This window comes from Phalacrocorax carbo, chromosome 2 (assembly GCF_963921805.1).
Source record: "Phalacrocorax carbo chromosome 2, bPhaCar2.1, whole genome shotgun sequence".
NCBI classification, from domain to species: Eukaryota; Metazoa; Chordata; class Aves; order Suliformes; family Phalacrocoracidae; genus Phalacrocorax; species Phalacrocorax carbo.
In genome coordinates, this window is record NC_087514.1 from 12751527 (window position 1) to 12769820 (window position 18294).

At 41.8% G+C, this 18294-nt stretch overlaps 1 long non-coding RNA gene across 1 annotated transcript; it reads left to right on the forward strand.

Annotated features, from left to right (window-relative positions):
- The first annotated feature begins 1827 nt into the window (after positions 1 to 1827).
- Positions 1828 to 16170, forward strand: LOC135312283 (uncharacterized). The gene is made up of 3 exons (XR_010371849.1): positions 1828 to 1920; positions 13151 to 13279; positions 15186 to 16170. It is a non-coding gene; the product is annotated as an uncharacterized LOC135312283 (long non-coding RNA).
- The last annotated feature ends 2124 nt before the right edge of the window (positions 16171 to 18294 follow it).

Genomic DNA, 18294 nt, shown 5'->3' on the forward strand with positions numbered 1-18294 from the left:
CAGGCCTCTCAAGCAGAGATGAGTCCAAAGCTCTGCCCCCTGCATGAACTGAGTTTGTTATTTCAGCTCTTGATATAAAAGTACAGCATATCACCATGAGCTATAATGAGACTCTCAGCTGTAGGCTTGCTGGCTGAGGTCAGCCAGACTGGCCAGGCTGCATTACTGCTGCAAAGGAAACATAAACCCAGGCAGCTGAAATAGGTGGGGTAGGCTAAATCAGAGAATTCCAAGGCAGGACAAAGGTAACTCCTGCCAGCTGCTGTTTGGATACAGGGTGAAGAAGACTCTGTCCTCCCCTTACTAATAGCCTACCTGACTTTAGGGTGCTTTCCTCCTCCTCCCCCCCTCCCTTCTCCATGCAACAAAGGCCAAGGAGTCGCTGCAGGGAAGGAACAAACCTCCACCTCTTAGCTATGCGACAGGAAGGAGTCTTCACCTCTCCCACCGTGTCCTCCAGGCAATTCTCTAAGGGAAAACTCTTGGATAATAGTCTTCCCCCTTTTTCTTTTGTTTATCAGCCTTTACAAAGCTATTGGTTAGCTCTGGAATTAAAGCATTCTCAAATTCTTTAAGTATGTAAAGAAAAATTTTTAAAGCCATGTTACAGTTTGGTATTTTTATCCACTGACATTCATTTCTAACCTATTAGACATCTGTTCTCTAAGATACCAGTTGGAATTCATTTATTGGTATGACCTGGATTATGATATCCCTTTGGCCACTGCCATGAAATATTAATCCCAAGCTTCAGAACCTCTTTTCTAATGTAACAGGATGTTTAATGGGAGTGTCTGGGCCAAACCGGTCCTGGTAAAAGTGGTATGACTATACACAAATACAAAAAAGTCAATAGAGGCTGTTATTTCTACTTGCTAATTAGGAATGCTAATAAGTACTCTTCGTTGATTTCAGTTGGGAATTTATTGGGATTTTTATGTTTCTAAAACTCAGATCACTTTTATCTAAGGGTGTAAATAATGGATTTAAGAGTGCAGCTTCTGACAGCTTTGAAAACATTTGCTATGGTTGCTGGTCTCTATCTGAGACAACATTGACTCAACAATTCCCAGAGCTGGGAAAATCTCTGTGGGTGTCAAATACCACACAGAAGGTTAAAGAGCGAATATCATAATTGCATGCTTCATATTGTAGTATTTTTTCCTAGTAAGCACAGGCTAACACATTCAAAGTATGAGACAAAATAAGCACCGAATACCAAATATTCAGCAGCCAGGTGCTTACAGATAGAGATGAAGAACAGGACTATTACTATAGCTTAATAAAATGTTTGGCAGCTATGAAGTAATAATTAATATCAGGTCCTGCTTAGACTTGTAAATTAATCATGCATGACAAATTGCAGCTCAAAATGACCCAAGGAGTGCATTAAAATTAACCATAAAACATTTTCCAGGATTATCACAGAAGATGAAGCCCACAGAGTACATTAGATGGCTAATTTGTGACCTCTGGTTGATGATCCATGTTTTCAAGACTAACTCTTGTAGCAATATATTCTTATAATAAATTGATTTAATATTTTACCATGTGTAAAATGGTGAAAGGCACCTTATAATCTACTTGCAAACTTTGGCTTTGAATTTGGAAATGTGAGTATACTGACAGAATCCATTACATACCAGATTTTACCTAGGAGTAAGAGACAGCAGAAGTCAGGAAGATTAGAGAAAGAAGAGTCAGGAACAGTAAGCAGGGTTTATACCAAGAATGATGGTGTAGTTACTAATGCATTTATATATCATGATACAATAGACTTGCTGGGTTTTGCAAATTTTCCTTGTCTTCAATACAGATATGATTTAAGTGTCATTGCTGACTCATCCTGGAGCATGTCAGAAGAACTAAGACTGAGGTTGGAAGAGGAACAAGGAGAGGATGCTGGTTTAGGAGCTTCAGGTACTTAAAACAACACTCTTAAAATCTGGCTGTATCCGTAGCATCCAATATGAAGCAGTTTTCCAAAAAATTTACGCTGCATAGCTATGCCCAATAGACAATATGAAATTTCCTTCTCTGCTGTTCTCTCTGTTTAATAAGAAGCCCTGTGAAGCTCGGATGGCCGCAGAGAACATTTCAGAAATACAGGTTTTCTAACACTGCTGATAACCCCCTATTGTGCCCAAGAAAGATGAAAAAAATTCAAGCCGAAATATTGTTCTGCTCTTTCTAAAAAGAAACAAAGAAATTACTAATTTTGCAACCAAGTTTAAAAAAAAAAAAAAAGAAGAGACCCTTAAGGCCATACACAGCAATTCATTGTCAATGATATTCTTTGTGGGAATACCCTGATGTAGTACTTATGAGGAGACAGGAAAGGGTTGCCCCCTTCTTCATATCTGCTAGCAACCCCTTACTGTCCTTCCCTAGAGTATCTGAGCTACAGGACAAACTATAAGCTCTGGAGGGTTTCTGCTAGCCGTGTTCCCAAACAACAGTGGCGGTTGCTATAGGAAGAAGAGGATGTTTTAGGTGTTCATTAAGTGAGCACAGCAACTGGATCAGGATCTTCAGGAGATGTAGGTAGGGGGATGACCTGACTGTAGAGTTTGGCTGGTGTTTCTGAGCAGGCCTAGAAGCAGAACTTTAAGTTGCTAAGAAAATGTATAAGTGAAAGTTTAGATGTCTACAGACTTAATTTGTCTGTAGTGCTAAGTGAAATTTTTGAGATTTGCATATTTTGAAGTTAGTACCTAAACACCATCTAAGTCTAACTTCAATCTTTCCAATTTTAGATCAGTTTCCCTCACATTGTCATAACTGATTTTATTGTGGCCTGCCTGCAAAAGGTAGGAGACTGAATAAATTTCTATGGGCTTTTTAGTATTTTAATCCACTAGACTATCAGCTTCTGATTAAATGATCCATTACAGAGAAAGGAGGAAGAGGCAGTAAACCATTACATTCAGCTTCACAGAGAGCCAGAGAATAAATGAAAACAGTTGCCATTCTTCCAACATTTCTTTAAAATGACTTGTATAAAAGACGACAATAGATAAGTTTTCTACTCTCAAAAATACCAGAGCATAATCCTTATAAGTCTTTCCGCAGAGGGTTATATGCTGAAGAGTGACTGTAAAAATATTTGCAGTATATGTTTTCTTTCACACAGTATTTGAACACCATAAACATGATTCTCCCACATGCTACTGGAAACCTGAACTGGTGATGGGGAGGATGTTGGGTTTCAGTGGACAAAATCCCATTGTCATATTGTAATAATTTGAAAGGTTGTTCCACAGGCATTATTTTTCTTTTTGTCTTTTTGCACTTGTCTCTAGAATGTTGTATCTTAAAAAAACATTAAGCAACAGTAGTCTGCAGCAGTGTGATGGACAGAAAACTGATCAGGGATTTGAGAGACAAGGATTTTCTTCCCACTGCTCTCACTGACCTCTTGGCTAGCAGAGTGTGTCCTTCACATCTCTGTCTACTGGCTTCCCAATTGTTTTTCTGTAGTATTGATTTCCATTTAAGTGTGCTTTATGATCTGAGCATACCAGTGAAAAACACTTCATAAGAGCAAGATCTTATCACTTGATGACTTGTGATATCATTCATGTGTTTTAACTTTGGTGTCTGTCCAAGCAGGTGTTCTATCTTTCTTATGAAACAACCTTTGTGATTAAAATTCATTCACTATTTGCATGTCACTAATAACAAAAAAGCCCCTTCTTCTACTTAGTAACTGGATACTGTTCACTACAGGGTAAATATTCTTACAGATATGGCTACCAAATCAAGGAAGTCTTTTTTTCTTTTAAATCATCACAGATGTTGAAACAGAGTTGTGCTACAGATGTAGGGGTATGCTGGCTGCTCAGACATAGAAATGCATTGAATGACAAAGACTTTTTTTTTCTCCCACTCACAAAGAAGAAATAATGTAATAAAAAGGGAAGAAAAGAGGTTTATTCACCTCATGTTATAGCTGGTATCAAAAAAAGGAGATGATGTAACCTCAGGCATTTTTACTCACACCTCAGCTGTTGATTACTACCAAGACTGGCTTTGATGCACCAAGAAGCTGAGCCAACACTGCAGTCTTTTATGAGAGCACCTGATCTCACTGGCTAATTAGAGACACTTGAAATTGATTCTGTCTAAAAACCAGCAACAGCTGGTATATTCAGACCTGCATGAAGCAACCCTGGTGTATGTAACTGCCACAACTGAGAACTGACAAATTCCCTAGAAAAATGAGTCTCTAAGGTGTCAGTGCTTTTTGAGGTGGTGCAGTAATGTGCTGCTTTTGTGGAGCCTCTGAGTGTTACTGGGGATAATGCAAAACCAGTAATGGAAGTATAGCTGCTCTGATGAGGCTTTACTACATAGAAGAGCATATTTTGTTCTGTAGCTATACAGCAAAGTTACCTCAATTCTGTGCTGCCTTGCATGTTTCAGGTTGGGGAAATTGTCAGCCTGCCCTTGGTATGAGGATGTCTTCAAGAAAAACAAAGGAAAAACTTTTTTATTCCCCCCCTCCACCCTTCTTCAGTGTCTGTGCTGCCTGTGCTGCATTACTACGTAAGCTTGCCTATTGCTGGTTACTCAGGTAATGTAGGTATTTACAGTTTGCCATTACAGAGGTATGAGATTAGGTATTGTAAAGACTTAACTTTTCTTATATTATCAAACACTGATTTATAGCAGCCTTATTGTTTTCCACTGCTGATTAGCCTGTGACGAGATCTGGTAGCAGTGTCGGCTTACATAACCTGCCTGAACCTTCTGGCCTTTGCTTTGAGATTTGCCCGTGTTGTTGAGAACACAATTAGGCCTGTTATCTATTAGCTTGGTAAATCCAGTGTAACTTCTCATGTCTTAGAACTAAAAGAAACAGCACAAGAAGACGGGAGATTTCTAAATCATTAGAGCTTGCTCAAAGGCAAATAAATCCCTTTTAATTATGGCTTGGGTTACTACTTGCTTTTGTTGTTTGTATCAGCCCAAAACACAGACTACTCCTCTGATACCACGTCTCTGTAAATGAAAGGGCTAAAAATTCACTAATGTAACTGTGCTTGTAGTTGAGGGCATGTGTAAAGTAATTTACCTCAAAATATCTTTAGCTACTTTTTTATTTATATCTATCTAAGAATGCAGCTGTTGTAACTATTAGCTGTTGTAACTATGTATGAGTTCATAGTGAAGAACTGCACGAATAGTGTAATTATGTGTTCGTCGTTAACCCAGATCTTAACTCTAAGGAAAAAAGATTCCTTATATAAGAAATACAGGAACAAAAATGACTATTGGGTCTATTCTATTAAAGCTCAATCCATTCAGAAAACATTTCCCTGCGGTCAGAATCTAATTGCTTTCTGAATAACCATTATGCATTCGCCTTTGCCCACTGGGCCATTCCAAACGTGACATTCCTTAGAGGGGGAAAAAAATGACATCCAGCTGTCTGGTTTGAATTTCGTTTTTGCTAGCATATACTGATATTTCATCCAAGAAGCTGTATTAGAAGAAAATACAGTTACAAATGCAGTAACTCTGAAGATAAGCATTAGAATTATAATTTTCCATGTTACCTTCGTTTACACCCTTTCTGTGCATTACAATACAGGGTTTTATTTCATGACTATATTTTCTATATGATGCACTTTGTTCAGGGCAAAAGAGAGATGATATCTGCTGAATGATCAGCTTTAACTGATTCACTGTGCAGCTTCAGACTGTGTTCCAGTGGGTTCTGTTTAATACTACACTGAAGTCACAAATGTTGAATTCCTAATACGCTCTTCTGTGGTTCTCAGAACTATCGTTAATATTATGGAATTCATTTTCATACCTTTTAGGAGATGAGTTTAAGTCCTTGTTTTATTAAGGAAGAGCTGAAGCCCAGATAGGCAAATATCAAAGAGATCCACTTGGTTTGGATTTCCAGTTTGAGGCCATGAGAAGACTAAGTTTCTTTGGATTACTTTACATATGCTGTAGGTAAGAACATACTACTGTGGAGGAAACCTGGAGATGAGCTGAAAAGTGGTAAATTGTCCTTCCAGTGCAGCCCCATCACAATTGATTTTCTTTGCATAGTCCCATTCTGTCTGAACCCTTCCGTCTGCTGTCCTAGTCACCTGAATGCTATTTTCCTTGACTGTCAAGGTCAAGTCACCCCACTGATGTTCTGATCTTCCTTCTGCTCGGTTTCCTCTAATTCAGCATCACAGGATATGTCCAAAGTAATTGCCAGGAAAATGTACACTGCTGGCAGCGTGGGGAAGGGAAGTATCCCAGTATAAAGACTGCAGTTGTGGCAGTCTTTGAAGATCCTGATGTTTGGATGGTAGCTGGTATCATTTGTGTGGGAGGCACAAGAGGGACATGAAGCACCAGCAGAAGTAGTAAGTGTAAAGTGAAGAGGTGAGTGGTGGATGAGTCAGACCAGCAGTGGTGCCAGAAGAAAGCAAGGAACTGCAACGTTTTGTTTTTATTTGGTTTTGTACTAGTAGTCTGAGCCTTAATGAAACAGCAGCAATAGAGGGGAGCAGGTAGGCAGGTCGTAACAGCAGCAAACTCAATGGTAAGCAGATATGGCTAAGACAGCAGTAGCTGTGTTGTGACCCTTGAGGCACATGTGGCTTTCCAGCAGTTCCTATGTTACTCCTGTAATGACATGGTCTCTAGGGCCAGCACAACCTTGCTGCTGATCATAGACTTCACCTGTGGGAGGAAGCAAGTCTTCATCTGTTGAGGTTGGTATCATGAGATCATCCAGAGGCCAGCTGGGTACCTAAGACAGGTTTGTCCAGCCAGGAAGGGGTGAGGTTCTTGGGGAGCCACTGTTTTCTTCTGCAGGCAAAATCCATTGGAATTCACTGTTCTTCATCTCTCTGTGGTGTCTTTGTATGGCTGATGGAGACAATTTCTCAACAGATGCCTGAGTAAGGTCAGGAAGTTTGGGTTCCCTGGAACTAGCAGACAGGCTGTGGTGGTGATAGATGGAGTTCTTTTAGAGGAGAACTAATCTGTCTGTCAAGCTCAATTGCTGTCTTCCAGTGAATCCTGCAATCTGCGAGGGGCACACCTGTGAGATGAGGGGCTGTGTTTTCACATTTTAATTCCCAAATATCCAACCACTATATCCATTCTGATAGTTGCTGAGATCATTTGGCTTTCTTTTCCATGTATCTTCCAAGGCTGTGGTTCCCCATTTGCAAGTAGAACCTGGGCCCTCTTGGATCAGACTAGTGTGGGGGCTATGAATGTGCTTTTGTTCAACTAGCAAAGGCTCCCAAGAAGCTGATGCTCATTTTGGCCAGCTACAGAACAGACAGCATGAAAAGCAGCATACTGCTTACCCCTGCCACATTAATCTACAAAAATGTTTTTTGTCATAGAATCATAGAATTATAAAGGTTGGAAAAGACCTCTAAGGTCAAGTCCAACCATCAACCCAACACCACCATGCCTCCTAAACCGCGTCCTGAAGTGCCACATCTACATGTATTTTGAACACCCCCAGGGATGGTGACTCCACCACTTCTCTGGGCAGCCTGTTCCAATGTTTGATAACCCTTTCAGTGGAGAAATTTTTCCTAATATCCAATCTAAACCTCCCCTGACACAACTTGAGGCCATTTCCTCTCATCCTGTTGCTTGTTACCTGGGAGAAGAGACCAACCCCCACCTCACTACAACCTCTTTTCAGGTAGTTGTAGAGAATTAAAAGGTCTCCCCTCAGCCTCCTCCAGGTTAAACAACCCCAGTTCCCTCAGCCACTCCTCATAAGACCTGCTCTCCAGACCCTTCACCAGCTTCATTCCCCTTTTCTGGACACGCTTCAGCACCTCAGTGTCCTTCTTGTACTGAGGGGCCCAAAACTGAACACAGAATTCAAGGTGGGGCCTCACCAGTGCCGAGTACAGGGGCACGATCACTGCCCTGCTCCTGCTGGTCACGCTATTCCTGACACAAGCCAGGATGCTGTTGGCCTTCTTGGCCACCTGAGCACACTGCTGGCTCATGTTCAGCTGGGTGTCAGCCAATACCTCCAGGGCCTTCTCTGCCAGGCAGCTCTCTGGCCACTCTTCCCCAAGCCTTTAGCATGGCAATGGGTTATTGTGACTGAAGTGCAGCACCCACTGGTAAAAATCTGTAATAAATAATTATCTAATAAATAATATGTAAATAAAAAGTGCAGGACCCGCTGATAAGAAAGAGCTAGCAAATAGAGGGGGTTTTATTGAACCAGTGCTTGTCATGTGTGCATGATGTTTGAGATACAGTATTAGGACCTTGAACACAGACTTTAGGATCTCATCAAATTGTAGTCTGTGTTGTACTAAAGCAGACCCACTGAGATTAGCCTGAGAAGTGTAGGTAAATAAATAAGTCTACTATTTTATGACAGAATTTATTGACCTCTTTTCTTTCTTTTGAAACAGATTTTTTTAATGTACAAATTTTTCATGTGAAATATAAGCAGCTACAAAAATAAGGTATGTAAAAATCTCAGCAGCATAGCAACCTTTTTTGAAACTTCTAAATAACCATTCTAACTTTAAATCCATTTTTCTGAAAATATAGGTCTAAGTTTAAATGCTGGCTCCAGGCAAACTGTTTGAATTGTTCAGCTATCTAAAAATATACTTAAAAGCTGCATATGAAGAGACAAGAAGCTAAGGTGGAAGCAAAGGAAGAGACAGAATGTCAGGGCCTTCGGGAAGCTGTAGCACAAAGACTTCACAGATGTTCCATTCAAAGAATCCCTCATCTCCCTGCTCTTAGTGCAGATATTCGCGTGGAAGGAGCATGCTGAATTCTTCCACGGAAGTTACATAAAGTGAAGTAAGCTAAAAATAAAACTTAGTGACCAGGAGACCTAGAGGCAGCGAAGACCAGAAAGATACAAAATATTAGAATTAGAGAAGGTACATTGCTTCAGACAGTCTTTTCTAGTAAGCAGTCAGGGGCAAAAGACAGTGCTGTTTGACATAGCCCCTAAACACAGAAGACCTTGCTAGATTCTTAGGGGTTTTTTATTTTCCTTGCAAACATGAGATAGCAGACAGCGGCAAGACTCATTTTCTTTGGTGCTGGGTCTGCCAGATCAGGAACTGAGGAAGATAAAAGCAGAAGATTGCAGCAGTGACTGAAGGGGAAAGGCTGATGAAGTGGCTCTTGGATTTTGTTCTCTGAGGCAAAGAAGATTTTGCAAAGCAGATCACCTGATTCCTTGCTCCATGCAATCTCTTTTCACTCAGTCACAGGAGGACGGAGATAGTTTATGTTTCTTTATAAATGGCTTTGAGAGATTTCTGATCTGTCTTTAATTGGGTTACCATCCTGTCTTTCCCTGCTGTTCTGTGTGAAATGTTGCTTTGTGACATGCATTTCCTCTTCCTATCTGTACAAAAGCAAAAGGTGAAGATCAAGTTATTTCTGAATAACAATGTCTAGACTCTGTCACTGGACTCTGTCCAAAAATGTTTAAACGGGTCATAGCTTAAGCTGGTGTAAAGTGGCACAGCTGCTTTGGCTTTGTTCTAGTTATTCTGACTAAGGCAGGTGAGGATGTAGCACATGTTAACCTACCCCTTTCCTGGTCCCTGTGCTCTGACAAAGGCTTTTCTGAGCTTTACTCAGGCTTATTCATTTGGGGGTATCCCGGTGATGGTTTAATGTGAGAAATTATGAATGGGCTTTAAGTGCATGACCCTGTGTCTAGACTAATGCTTGCACTTTATCTTCTGCCTTCCATGTAAGCATTACTTTTGTACTTCTTTTAATGTTTTACTCTTGTTCCTACCTGTGTGTTGGACTGCGTGCTCATTTGTATGTGTGACTCAAGGAATGCTCGTAAGGGTGGTTCAGGATTGCAGAGAGATTGCTGCAAGTGCACCATGTTACTACTTCTTTGTGCCTTCTCTTTTCTTCCTTCTTCCTCCTCCCACCATCCTCAACAGCCTTTGGTTTGGAGACAACCATATCAACAATGAGTTGTAAGTCATCCAATCTGGGGAGAAATACTTCAATTGCACTTCATAATCACCTGTTCTGTCATTACTAACAACAGAATAAACAAAATACTGTCAAGATTTACCTCCACACTCTTGTAAACAATCTGGTCTTGCTGTTTGTCTGCTGTTGAAATAATGAGGTATACATCAGGCTGCAGAGAGATCGGCCCAACCCCTTTGCCCAGAGTTTTACAATGACTCCTCTCATTTTAATACATGTTCATTGCCGGCATTGTACAGGTCTCGGCATGCAGCACTTCATCACAACCTTGCTAACTCCACTTTAGTCAGAAGAAGAAATCTTTTCCTTGTTAGCTTTGGAAAGATTTGGGTTCTGTTTGAATGCATTTCATACTAAAACAAAAAGAAAAAAATAAAGAAGGGAGCGAGACAAAATTGTTGCTGACACAGAGCTGAAAATTGAGTGTGTTATCTTGATACCTAAAGGTACTTTGTTCAGAAAGACACAAAATGCAGGTTTCCTAATCTTGACTGTGTTCCAGATGATGGCCCTGGTTAAGCAATTGAGTATATTTTAACTCTGCAAACTGCTGAAAATGCAGGAAATAAAGAGAAAAAGAGCATGGGCCAGCAGTTGCCTTGTTGCATGGGGTACAAAGTGGGAACGATCAACCTGTGGCCTCACTGCTTGGGAACTAAAAGCGTAACGCTGCAGGGTGGCACGTGGCTACCGGCTGGGGGCTGTACAAGTGGGCCATGTTGTCCGTTTGGTAGGGGTGGTCAGCACAGCTGTGAGGCAGAGATGACCGGGTACCATTGCCTGGGCAGCTTTAGTTACGCAGGTTTCTCTCTCTTTCTAATGTCTAATTTAGCACCCCCAGAAAAGCTTGTCTTATTAAATGAATGGATTTAGGGGTTTTGCCATTTGTCTAGTTAACTCTTTTAATGGAAGGAGAAATGTTGTTTGGAGAGTCGATGATCATTTAGACAGTTTGAGTTAATACTGCTGATCACAGATGAACCTTGTGCAGGTAGGGAAATGATGGATCCCCCTCTCTGTGCTTCCTCATAGCCTAACAGATAATGTGATGGAACTTGAGGGTGGTTTTTTAAAATGTCTGTAAACGATAACGCCTGGAAAGAGGAATCTGAGACACGGTCTGTTAACTGCTGATACTTTTATAGCTAGGTATAAAAAAAGATTTTGAGTCCACTTTGTTCCCCACCAACCACCACCATTGCCAGATCACCCTCTTCTTTTCAAAGCACTAACCTCTAGAAGGTATTTGCTCACAGGCCATGTTCCTGATTTGGCTTTGCTGTGTCTCAGGAGGCCTTACTCTTCCCTGGTACCACACGCGGTGTGGATAGGAGGCCAGAACCCACACCTCCCTGTGCATCACCCTGTTTGAACTTCATACCCTTGCTACAGCTGGGCCTGCCCAGTCTTGCTGCTGCCAGCCTACTCACCTTGCCTTTGTCCCAGTCCTCTCCTCCCCTATCTCTGAGCTGCCTTCTCCTGTCACGCATACGCCTACTCAGGCATGCTGGCAGCCTCAGTCCGTGTTTTATAGTCGGGAGGCTGAGACTTGGGTTTCTTCAGGGCTTTTCTGCCACACAAAGGGGACGGAGAAAAATGATTGAGCAGGACTTTCCAGTGACATGGGAGAAGCAGGAAGAAGTGCCCTGGACCTTTCCCAGAAGGCAGAAGCCCTCTGTGTCCTGGCTTTCAGGGGAGGGCAACTCACGTGGCTCCGGTTCAGTGGCTGCTGTGTGTTCCTTTGAGCCCACCAGCCTGCAGATGGACAGGGGAAAAAAAAAACAACAAAACCTTTGAATTGCTCTGGCTGCCCCTGCAGGCAATGACTTTTCATGCTGGTGCAGCTCACTTCTAACTACAGAGCACCCCGTGGTCTTCTGGTATTAAAGGACTGGGAGATGTTTTGCTCTAGCTGGGATAAAAATCAAGTGTTTGAGGGCATCTGGCAGAGTTCAAACTGTGGCTCCTGTCAATTTCTTTTACAGAGTAACGTTATTACTTTTAAGTTGTTCATGAGTATGTTACATTTTTCTGCATTTTGCTTTTGTTTTTTTTACATTTTGATTACTTATTTTCTACCAATTCTTTCCTTGATATTTGTGAAAAATTGATTACAAGCATTTAGTAGTCAACATTTTAGCTGCTCCTATTGAATATATAGAACTACCCTAAGCTTAAATTCCACCTATTTGTAACTTGAGACACTTAATTTGAGGTTTTATTCAGGCTGTTCATGTGCCCTCGGAAGTGAAGTGAACTTAAAATCAATTGATTGTTGAAAATGGAGATACTAAGTTGCCTGGGAGCCCAGGCCTGTGCTTCCATTCATTCCCAAAGGTGTTGATAGGAAATCAAGTACACTCAAATCTATGTCTAATGTACCCAGGCAGCAGTGTGGTTTGGGGGAGAGGAGGAAGATACTCCTTTTAGCCTAATGGCAACCTGAGAGGGTACAAGACCAGAGCTCCCGCTTTCTTGATGAGTGTCCTAACTGTCCCCATGTATGAACAGAGAATGCTGGCTTTCAGGTGTTTGCTTTGGCAGGATGCAGGCTTTTGATTTTGTAATACCCTGCAATATATGCAGAAAACTTTCTGTGGATGTTCCTGACAAACAAATCCATGTGCGAGAATATCCTTGTCTTCTCGTGAGGAGACTGGGTGTTAAAAATGTGGCCAGAAATGCCAGCATTTATTCTGAGACAGTTTCAAATAAACTCATATATGGTCTACACATAGGCCAAGTAATGAGCTTCAAAAGTGGTATAATGAACTATTGGACCATGTTTGTAGTTGAAGACCAACTGCTGAATTTACTTTGAAAAACAGGTCCTTGCTCATGTGTTTTTCATAGGTGTCTATTATCTGTGCAGGCATTCCTTCACGGTATTTTGTTCATAATTTAAGATTATGTCTGTAAGCAGGAATTAGCATGACTGCTCTAACTAGTCACAGATTTAAAGACCGAGGAGGATACCTGATTTGCATGCATCATGCATGTTAGGTGTTTATGTGCTTCTCTGGCTTATGGAAATGTGCTTACCTTGGAAAAGCCCTCTTTAGAGAAGGACAATAACCACTGGTTAGTCAATATCGTGGAGAGTGGATGTGAGGCAGGTCTCACAACTGCTTTTTTTTTTTTTGTGTCCTCCCAGGACTGGAAAGAGATCTCTCTCCACCTAACTGCAAAGTGATCAGGAAAGCACTATGAGCTCTGATTCCCTCCCTGATCTCTGGTTGCTCTCCAGTTCTTTCTGGATGTGGGTCTGCAGTCAATACTCCAGGTCAATATGGCACTATGTATGTACCAAAGATGTATCTTGTCATCACCCTGCACCAGGAACAGCCCGTTAGTGCACTGACACACCACGTGTGTGTTGAAAGAGAGAGCTGGGTCTGGGAAATGATTCTGTTGGGTATTAGATGAAATTGTACAAGAATTTTATAGCAAAGTCTATAAAGTATAGCAAAAAATAAATACTAGTTGCCTGAACTCACTGCTATATTCTCAATATTTTTATGTTTTATATAGGATTCTACACACTAGGTTCAAAATATAATTCTTTTTGCTTCAGTTTCTTAAGCTTCATTTCTGCCTGTACTTTCTCAGCAAAGTAGTTGTCTCAACCCACTTCCCACACACAGAGAAAACGTGGTTTTATAGGCACTGGCCACTGCAAGCTAAAAGCCAGGTATGAAGGGGCGGTGCTTAGTGGGATTTTTTGAAAGGTGACTAACACCTAGGTGCCATGGAAATTGATGGGATTTAAACACTATTGAAAATCTCTCCCCCAGATCTAACTACCTTTGCATTGAGCTCACTGCTTCTTAAAATCTGGCCTGTTATATCTGTGCAGTGCCGTCGTATTCCTCCATAAGAGTATTGCCATTTGTGGCTCATCACAAGAGCTCTGCAGTAAGAGGGAGACTTTTCAGTAGCTGCACTTTTAACATCTGCACTGCACTTATTTCCAAGCTCCCAGTTTGGAGGCACCGGTGGGATGAAAGGCATCGAAACCTCTCCCTGGCACTTACTCTCTGATTGTAATGATAAAGTTTCAGGTTGCGAGGGAAGCGGGATCGTTTCTTGGGGGGTAATTGTGGGGTTTAAGATGCTGCCCACCCCTCTCCTCTCTGCGAGTTTGGGACTTCCTGCAATAGGAAGAGGATGACCACATTCCCTCCAAGATAAGCCATCAGAGTGGGCAGCAGGTAGGAGTAGGGGGTGCAGGTGGAGGTGCAGTATTTGGCTGATGCCCTTTAGCAAACCCCTCTAGGAGACCTCCCACTGCAGCAGGCAAAGGCTGGAAACAGCCCATTAGCCCCTTGATTGTGTTTCCACTCCTGCTGGAGTGCAAATTCCTTTTGCCCTGACCCAGGATAAACACACCTGTGTTCTCTTATTGCCTTAGCATTTTATTTTGCCCCAGTGAATAACAGCAAAACAGAAAAGACAGCTTTGTGGTTCAGGAAGCTGACAGTTATTAAAAGTAAATTTTACAAGAAGGCAAGACGGAGGAAGGGGAATTCTGAAGAATCCCTGATATGTATGGAATGTTTTTTATATGGGAATAAAGCAGAGTTCAGAGTTTCTTCAATTACATTTTAGGAGTTTTGTTATTTGAAAATAATTGTTTGTAGTTGCTTTATTTTCCCAAGCCAGAGCAATTTTGATTGACGTAACTGGAACAGACAGGGTTGCATAAGTCTGCAGAGGTTTCCTGGTATGCTGGCCAGCTGCAGGCGTTGTACTGATTTTTATCGTAACAGTGAAATTCTCACCTGACATCTGTACTAGCACATCATGTCGTTTGCAGTAATGCTAACACAAGGCATTCCCACAGAATGGTCTCCAGCACGTCACTGAGGAAGGATAGCATGCAGCCGCTGTGGGCTTCTGCTGGCCCATGGATAGCGCGACGAGAAAAGTAACACCTCTGATTCAGCAAAAAAATCCACAAAGGCCGGGACAGCTTCAAGCCTACTAAAATGGTTCAGCTTAGATGATATTTCTTTTATATTGCTTTTGAATTTAATTCTACAGTCTTGTCATTTTCATATAGAAGCAGTGTGGGCAGATGCGAGTGAATGAAAATACCAGCTCAGTCGTGTTTTTTCTAATATTTTTTTAATATTACCTGTTTCTCGTATTTACAACTAAGTAAAAAAATTCTGTTCTTCTGTTCACAGCTTTTGGATGAGTTTAGGGCTTCATATCAGAAGAACTCTTTGGAGGACAAAATGCAATATTCTACTGGAGGCAAGTTTAATACTTGAAATGCTTCTTTCTACCTGTGAGAAAACCTTTGCTCCCAGGTTTAGAGAAACACATGATAAACTGACATCCTGAATGTTGGCAGAAAGAATAGAGAAGACATCTGTGCTTAAGAAGACCTGTGACTGTGGCAGCAATAATTCATTACGAATGATTGAAAGCTGCAGAAGTTCTTCTAAGGAGGACCATTTGTGGTGACAGAAATGTCCTGACATTGACCCTGGAGCTGTCCCCTTTGCAGGTAATACAAAAGCCCTTTGGGACACTAACCCGCATTTACAAGACAGATTTACGAGGGCCTAGAAGGCTGTTTTTCAGCCCCCATCTGACACTCTCTTACTCCTGCCTGCAATGATATGTAATGCTGGTCCTAGAGTAATGGAGAGAGGAGAGACCACACGGTAATACAGGACTGCCCCTGTGCAACATTACTTCATACAATTTCCTAGCAAAGCACCATTTTGGCCTGATGGAGGCATCTAGCCACCATGTATGTTTATATCAAGATGATTTGACCTTTAAAGGTCCCTTCCAACGCAAACTAATCTATGATTCTGTGATTTGCGGGCTGTAACTGGCGGCAGAGCTTTCTCCAGAATGGTTGGGCTTTTGGACAGGCAGACGAGTAGCTATAGATTTGGAATAAACTTTTCAAAACCAGCAAAGACCAAGCACGAAAAAACGTCTTAGCTGTGTAATTACAAGGGGTGCTTTGGTTCTACTGATGTGTTTCACAATGCCATATTAGGACAGCTAAGTACTCTAAACAAATAGCACTTTGGAGTCCCTGTTCCATTTCTTATTGGCGAAAGTCAAGCTCTTGGCCCAGGTTCTCAAAAGTATTTGGGCATGTTGGATCCTACAGGTCCTGTGATCTGGTAACTTGGCTGCAGCTGCGTTGAAGACTCGAGCTCAAGGGCTTCCTGTCACTTTTGAGAAAGAAGATTTGAACTTTTAAGAATTTTACCCATTATTTATGGAAACAAAGAACCCTTTCAAAAGAGAAGTTTCTAATTCCTTAGCATGGGGCCAGCAGTACCATTGTTCCTTGGGGTGAGGGCTGCTCTCACTGCACTGGGAGCAGCACCGAGCTCTGCTCATCAGGACACTAGTACTAAGGGCTCCTTCTGTGGCTGACCTGCAGCAACCCCGAATCAGGGTTGGACTTTGGCACTTGAGTAGCTCTGTTGCAGAAGATACCTGCTTGAAGTAACAACTGATGTTTTTGTTCCTCATTCCTGCCTATTTAGAAAGCAGAAATAATGATAAGCTTTAAAACAATTCCAAGAGGTTCATATTCACAAACAAGCTGTGGGAACTCTGATTTAAATCTAAATTTTTTTTTCCACAGAACATATGGCTGTTTACACCAGGAAACTAATAAACACGTTGTCAACAGCCATCAGAATAATTCTTCAGGATTTGAAGGGAAGTTTATAACTTCATCCAGTGACTGGATTAATTCCCTCTCCCTCCTGGGTAAATCTGAGAGACGTGGGGCTCTGAAACAGCAAGTGGGAGCTGTGTCTTTACATTTGGAGTCTTAGGGCTTTTTATTTCAGTCTTCTTTATAAGCTTGGCATAAGCGTGTCACTGGTCTTCAGTAAAGAACAAATAAGTGGTAATAGCTTGTGTGGTGCCAAAACTGTACAAATTACTGACATTAGTGGGAGTTTCCAGTGCTCATGAGATACTTACACATTGGGGGTCCTATTTCTATGACCCAATGAATGATATTTCATATTTTCTCTGACAGTACAAAATCCTTAAGTCCATACATTATTTTTAAGGGGCTGTTGCTCAGTTAAAATTCTTGTGGAAAGTACAGGCAATGATAGGACTGGATAACAACTTTGTGATCCGGACTCCTGCTGTGTAAGGAACATCTCACTTTTTTTGTCCTATGATGTAGCTGTTCCTTTCTTCTGAGAATAACTTTCAGATTTTTTCTATTTTAGAAGGTCCAAAGCCTCACACTGCTTCTATAAAAATACAGAACTGCTTTGTACGTAGTAGAAATAATGGAGTCTGATTTTTTTTTCCCCCTTTATTTGGGTCCCCATTTATTTGGCTCCTATAACTGGATTTCCAGTGTCTAAGAAAGGTTGAGTAGCTCCTGCATCCCACTGTCCTGTCGTGTGTCCGTCATCCACCCCTCCCCACCAGCTATGGAAACATGTTTCCATGAAAAAATGTAGTGGGAACTTCAGATGCTTGAGATAGATATTTCTCTGAAATCAACTAGAAGATTCAGAAGTTAGAAGGGTGTGAGAGCTTCACATGAAAGAACAGTGGGAGTGCATCTGGCTCTGCCTAGGGAGAGGCGATGAGCCAGCTGAGAGCTTATGGGTTGGGATTAAAGGGCAGACCAATGTGAGCAGCTGTGGTGGGTGTCTGCTACAGATCACCTGATTGGCAAGAAGCAGTGGACAACTGGAAGAAGCCTCATGTTTGCAGGTCCTGGTTCTTGAACCACCCTGATATCTATTGGAAGGACAACACAGCGGGGCACAAGGAATCAAGGCTGTTTCTGGAGTCATTGATGATAACCCACTTCCTGACACAGGTGGTGGAGAAGCCAGCAAAAGAAAGTGCTCTGCTCTACCCGACACCAACAAGGAAGAACTGGTCAGCGGTGTGAAAGTCAGGGGTAGCCTTGGTTGCAGTGATGATGAGATGAGAATGGGGCAGGGAAACTGGTGACAAAGGACATGGAAAAGGTGAAAGTACTTACTGCCTTCTTTCCCTTGTTTTTTTTTTTTTTACCAGAAAGATGTGACTACAGGAATCCAGATTCCTGAAACTAATAGGAAAGTCTAGAGCAAGGAAGACTTATCCTTGATGGATGAGGATTAATTTAGGGAACACTTAGCCAGCCTAGACATATACAAGTCCATGGGTCCTGATGGGATGCACCCATGAGTACTGAGGGAGCTGGCCAATGTCATTGTGAGGCCGCTCTCAATTATCTTTGAAAGGTTTTAGTAACTGGGGGAGATTCCTGAGGCCTGGTAGAAAGTAAAT